Here is a 6,719-nt window from a genome sequence, read left to right as displayed (position 1 = left end):
TTTTTACCGATTATGTCAGTTTGCTTTGTTCGTTGTCAAGATAATGGAATTTGTTGCGACTGTCATACAAGTGAGAGGTTTATCTAGCTATAAAACCAGGTTTAATCCACCATTTTCTATACAATAAAATGCTTGTACCAAGTCAGAAATATGACAGTTGTTATCCATTCGTTTGATGTGTGTGAACTTTTGATTTTGCCAGTTGATTAGGGACTTTCCTTTTTGAATTTTCCTCGGAGTTCAGTATTTTTGTGATTTTACTTTTTTCTTTGATAATGCAAGGCTACATGTTCATTAAAGTCGCTTCGTTATTCAAAAATTTCAACAAGTTATATAATATGACATTTTGATCAGTCTCCAATGTACTAATATTTGGTAAAAATATGTTACTGCTCCTTGTTTTTACACTAAACGGTAAATTCTCGAAATTGTAGGGAAGATTTTTCTCACTTTAATATGTTTTAAAAACTCCAAGGTTAATTAAAAAAAGGGGAAGTCAAATAAAACTGAAATCAACACTCTATAAATTGTATGCGTCTAAATCACCTTTATCTCTTCACCTTAATCAGGAACGCCTACAGCCGAATATTTGGAAGCGAATGATGTATAAAGGCAACAGTAGTATACCGCTGTTCAAACTCATAAATCCATGGACAAAAAAAAATCGGGGTAACAAACTAAAACTGAGGGCTACGCATCAATATAAGAGGAGAACAACGACACAACACTACAATGTAACTAACACACACAGAAACGGACCAAGCATCAGACAAAATCTCACGAGAATAACAAATATAACATCAAAACCAAATACATGAATTTGGGATAGACAAGTACCGTGACACGTCTTATCGCAATGTCAAATTACACTCAAAAATAAGAGAAAACAAACGACGCAACGTTAAATTGTAACACGCAGAAACGAACTATAATATAACAATGGCCATATTCCTGACTTGGTACAGGACATTTTTCCATTTTTTCCTTGTCGGTTGAACCTGGTTTTGTGGCATGCCAAACCTCGCACTTTAATGGCAATGTTAAATATAACATAGAAATGACAACATAATATTACAGGACTACAATACAATAAGAATCTAAACCGTCAAAGTGCTATATGATCAAAAAGGACATTAAAATAACAGCCAATCAATTTAAGGTCAACTTTGCCTGAGGTTGAAACATTTAATATCTAATAATATATAAATTTACAAAAGAAAGTCGAAAGATACCAAAGGGACAATCAAACTCATATGTCGAAAATTAACTGGCAACGTCATGGCAAAAAACGAAAAAGACCAAAAGACAAACTGCAAAAAAATAATATAATGACATGAAATAGAAAACTAAAGACTCAGCAATAATTATAAGAGCCCCATCAAATACCGGGGGTTGATCTCAGGTGCTTCGAAAGAGTAAGCAGATCCTGCTCCACATGTGGACAATTAAGGAAAGTATTGACCTGATAAAATTAAAAGCTAGACCACATCACCTAACGGAGCGAATGGGAAACATTCGTCATATTCCTGACTTGGTAAATGCATTTTCCGGAGCGAGAAAAATTAGTGGGTTAAACCTGACTAAACCTCCCAAAAGTATTAAAATGTAATTACAAAAAAAACGCACATCGGCGAGTATTTGAACTTCTGGTAAATCAGCTGCTATTTCTTATCCTGTCATTGCAAACAACGTTTAACTATCAACTAAAAGTTCGAAACGATTTTATGACGAAATAGTTGATTCATTGATATTTATTCTGGCATCTAACATGTCTAATACAAACATTTAATTTATACATCTCATAAATATCTCATAAACATTCTTAATTACTATATTGATGTATAGGTCATCTGTTCCAAATCTTATATTAATCTCTCATGTGTTTCCCGTTATTATGATAATGCTTAAAAAACTAAGATGCCCTTTATTTTTAGCCATTGTGAAAACAGAAAATAGAACATATTGTAGCGAATTATATATTTTGAACTTTCGACACTTTCATTTATATACCAATGTATTATGTCGTATTATTTGTTTGGCATTTTCTATAATATATTTTCCTTTTTCCTGCTATTTCATCTATCATCCTAATGTTTTTCTTGTTTTCAATGAAAGCATAACATTGAAAAAAAAGTATTGCATCAGTTTGGCAGAAAACTACATACTGAGCAACGAGAACCTCATCAAAATTGAGGGCGATCATCGCTATATGTGCCTTGAAGGGTAAGAGTTAAAGTATATTTTCCGGATTTTAACGAATTATGACGAACTGCCATGCGTAAACGTTACAAAAAGACACATGATAAGCATACCGGTAGCACTTATTAATATTATCATAGCCCGAAAAAATACGGGTTGAAAGATATTGACAAATGTAAACCATATGATTGGTTCATTTTGAACAAATTAGATGACAGCATCATTTTTGGTAAATTTTTTAAGGAGAAATTTAATGAAAATAAAACTCAAGGAATTACAATTGTCAAAAACTGGTAAGATTTCCATCCCAATTGCTGGCTTACTTATTAATTTATCAGAATATCTCATACGAAACAAAGTTCAATATACCCCAAGATATCTTCCTGTCATATTTAGATGCACTAAGTTAATAAAGCATTGCCATGGATATGAAATCAAAATAAATGATGATCTAAAATTTGCCCCCAGCTTTAAATGCACAAAAGAGGTCTGCAAAGTTGGCAATCAGTCAATGAATGTTATCCGTAGTAATAATTGTACCCGCTTCCTGCCACTGAGGTAATCTGTCTGTAAAAAAAAGGAAGCAAACTTTGCAAAAAATATGAAAATAAGAAAAACATGTGTAATAATTAATTACAGTTAATCAAGAGTATTGCTCCAAATGTACATGACAATCAATTGACATTAATCTTATCTCAAATAGTTTCATCTGAATCATCCGCCACAGAGCAAAACGAGTGTTAGATGGGATAAAAACATTATATGTATGACATTGGTTTAATTCAACAGAAATTCTGCTGAGTACCGAGATATGACTCATTTGCCATCCGAACAAATCCTCAAATCCTCAAAATCTACTAAAATGCTATCCATCAGGTATCTGGTATCATTCCTGAAATGATGCTATGGATGTCAAACGAGGGTAAAAGACAAATAGATGAAAGGTATTATGGTGGTCTTCTTCTTGACGAAATGGCAATACAAGATAATCGTCATCAATAATAAAGAATGATCTGCAATTTTTGGATTATCAGATAGGGGAAATGATATGAAAATGATGAAGCTTTAAATGACGGAAAATTACAATCCAACATTGCAAACCACGTGCAACAATATGTTTTTAAGGATTTAACAGGTTTTGGGTGGTCTTTTGCTAATTTTCCAAAGTCCAAGGCTTCTCCTTCAGAAATATTTGTTACAACTTGGTTGTGCATAGATGAATCGTTTCGATGGTGCTTTATGCCAATTTACTGTTGTATAGATGGTTCAGCAAACAACCATGCATTTGTTAAAATGCATTTTCCCGATAGAAATACACTTTGTTCCAATATGATTGCTAAATGTTTTAAAAATCCAGGTAGAAAATATTTTTACTTTTTATGGACCCTTGTCATCTTTTGAAGAAAATTAGAAACAATATGTTAAACAGTGGCTTTTTGGAATCGCATCAACTTTTACTTACCGTAAATGATTCTGTAATAATTTGAAAATGTGGAAGTCGCTCCTCACTATCCTACTACCTGTCAATACATTTATTTTTGGCATTGCACAAGTCATGTATTCTCTGACTGTTCATGACGTTAAAATACTAAATCCCTGGGATTGTGTTTTAGTTGATTTTAGTCTCTGATTTTTTTTTATTGTTAATTATTTTCTTGTTAATTCGACCTGTTGATAATGTTTATAATGCTTTTTTGTTATTTTATATTTATATGGATCTTGTCTATATACCAGCTTTGATTATTGGAATATCACTTCTTCTTACTACATTTGTATAAATTTCAAGATTTACCTGTATTTTTTTAAAACCGTTTTTTTCTTTCTTAAGTGAATATTTTTGAAGGGTTAAATATTTCGCAGTGGTGTCTTGACATGGCTTTGTTTGGACTTGTTTGTTTGCTTTTTGGCCTTGAATGTTTGTCCCTAATATTTTATTAACTGTGCATTTGCATTCAGATATCGCAGATCAAATTTATTTGTTTATAGTGTATTAATGTACGTTTTTTGATGAGTTAAGCCTGCCAATTGATATTTTATCGTGTGTTTTTCTATGTTGTGCTATTGTTTCAGAAAAAGTGACAAGGTTTGGATCCATTAAAATGTTTATTCCCGCTGCAAATGTTTGCACCTGTCCTAAGTCAGGAATCTGATGTACAGTAGTTGTTGTTTGTTTATGTAATTTATTCGTGTTTCTCGTTTCTCGTTTTTTTTTTTATGTTATATAGATCAGACCGTTGGTTTTCCCGTTTGAATGGTTTTACACTAGTAATTTTGGGGCCCTTTATCGCTTGTGGTTCGGTGTGAGCCAAGGCTCCGTGTTGAAGGCCTTACATTGACCTATAATGGTTTACTTTTTTAAAATTGTTATTTAGATGGAGAGTTGTCTCATTGGAACTCACACTAGCAACAACTACTTATTTTTCAAATAATGAAATTCAGGTGAATGACACATTTAATCAGACAGAGTTTGGTATATGAAACACTGAACACTTTGAATTTTTCAATTATATTGCAAAATGGCAAAATGGCAGTCATTTGAAATATCGTAAAACATTGGTTGAATGTCAATTTAATTCAAAATTTTATAAATAGCGGTTCCTCTTTTGTATTTAAGTTCTTAGAGCAGTATTTGGCAATTTAACTCACTTACAACATCTGTCAGTAGATCAAATCTGCATTGGTACACTTTATTACCTAAAATATAAACAGATATTCATATATTTTGAAAATTTAATAAAATTATCAAAGGGAAACAATCCATACCGTTAAAAAACAAGAGGCTCAGTGTAGTTTCTAAAGAGAAGCAAATTCAAGCTTTACAAAATCTAAAGAATAAAGATAAGAGTGCAACCTTTAATTTATGAAATACAAAATGGAGTTTAATCCATAAAGTTTAACAATTCCAAAGCAGACAAGTTATATTAAGTAAAAATGTACCCCCCCCCCCCCCCCTCGATTTTTTTCCAGATTTTTTTTTTAAATGCAAAAACAACCTGATTTTTTAGTTACCTTTTTTCATGAAATTTGTATTCAGTAACTTCTTTCAGCAGAATATATCAACATTCACCCTGAAAAAAAAATATATCAATCATTAACAAATATGCAAATAAAAGGGGAGATTTAAACAATTTGTGGTGGTTTTGAATTTCTCCTTTGATACATCAAGGTTTAAAAAACAACTACATTCCTGTGTATATTTTGACCATTAATTGTTCATTTCAGAAAACAACAGAATAACAATGAAAATTCCTTTCTTAATGATATGATGAGTAATCATACTTATGTCAGTTGTAAAGCGGTAGGTATCCATGCCCACTCTTACTTCCACTCTGTCTTTTAGCTATTTATCTAAAAATACAATATAATCACTATTAAAGTTTCAGAATGCATAATTTAGAAATAATTAAATGAAAAACAAGACTCAATAATATTGAATTGTCTAGATTTGCATCATCATCATAAAACTACCAGCACAAATTATTGTACATAATACTCTCTTTAAATATTAACTATAATAATTTACCAATATATAAAATAAATAGAAATTGACCTTTAAAATTTATCTATAAAATTGCTTACAAATCTTTCATTCTAGTAAAAATGTTGTGGCAACTGAGTCTTCTTGTTGTTTTTTTTATTGTACATGAAATAAATGACTTGGCAAAATATTGTTTACAAACGAGTTAAACTGACTTGCTCAATATCAATTCCAGTATTAACTTAACAACTAAGGTGGTATCGTACAACAAAGAAAAAATACTCTCTTAAGTGCATTATATGTTTTGTTCTTTTGCTGTTTCCATGGTTTGTGTGCATATTTAATAATTAAAAAAAAGTACTATTAATATATTCAATCGAACAGAAAATAAAAGATACAATTAATATGTTCAATGCAACAGCTAATAAAAAAATGTGAGTTTTCATCAGAGATATATTTTTTTATGTAAGGTACCACCTTATAAGAATAAATTTAAATTTCAACAAAGAAATTTAGAGATCTTCACAGACAGATAACTGTTATGAATCCATTCACTATTTTCGAAAGTTTGAGTACCTCTCTTTTACAAAAGTTAGTCTTTCATAAATTATTTCTAACCTGTGGTGATCTCTTAATAAAAAGTGCTATTCTGGAAATACTGTCCTTTTAAAAATAATTTACTACATTAAAATTTAGGCTAGTATATATGCATTTGTGGTACAAGCCACATCTGATAAGGCCAAATGTGTTGACAATATATTTCTAAAACAGCACTAAAAATGAGGCCTAGACTATTTTATTTTTTTACCTAGAAAATTAAATAATTTGTGCCTAATGCAGTGTGAAAAAAAACAGAACATGTGTACTTTCAATTGAACTGAAAAGTAACAACTCCAACAGCATGCGCTGTATACCATCGGACAACTATCTCAATATTTCCATCAGCATAGTAGTTGATACACATAGACTGCTGGGTCACCATCATACGTGACATTGTACCATTTTCCAAAACCAGGTACCACAGAAATAACGTTAACAATAA

The 6,719-nt window shown here is 31.1% G+C and overlaps 1 long non-coding RNA gene across 1 annotated transcript; it reads right to left on the bottom strand.

The window, feature by feature from the left end:
- Positions 1-4,790: 4,790 nt before the first annotated feature.
- LOC139514889 (uncharacterized) lies at positions 4,791-5,679 on the bottom strand. Its single transcript, XR_011662739.1, has 3 exons — positions 5,479-5,679; positions 5,209-5,267; positions 4,791-4,893 (listed from the first exon to the last, which is right to left on the bottom strand). It is a non-coding gene; the product is annotated as an uncharacterized lncRNA (long non-coding RNA).
- Between the last annotated feature and the right edge of the window lie 1,040 nt (positions 5,680-6,719).

Source organism: Mytilus edulis, chromosome 3 (genome assembly GCF_963676685.1).
Source record: "Mytilus edulis chromosome 3, xbMytEdul2.2, whole genome shotgun sequence".
NCBI classification, from domain to species: Eukaryota; Metazoa; Mollusca; class Bivalvia; order Mytilida; family Mytilidae; genus Mytilus; species Mytilus edulis.
This window is presented reverse-complemented; position numbering and strand designations above follow the sequence as displayed.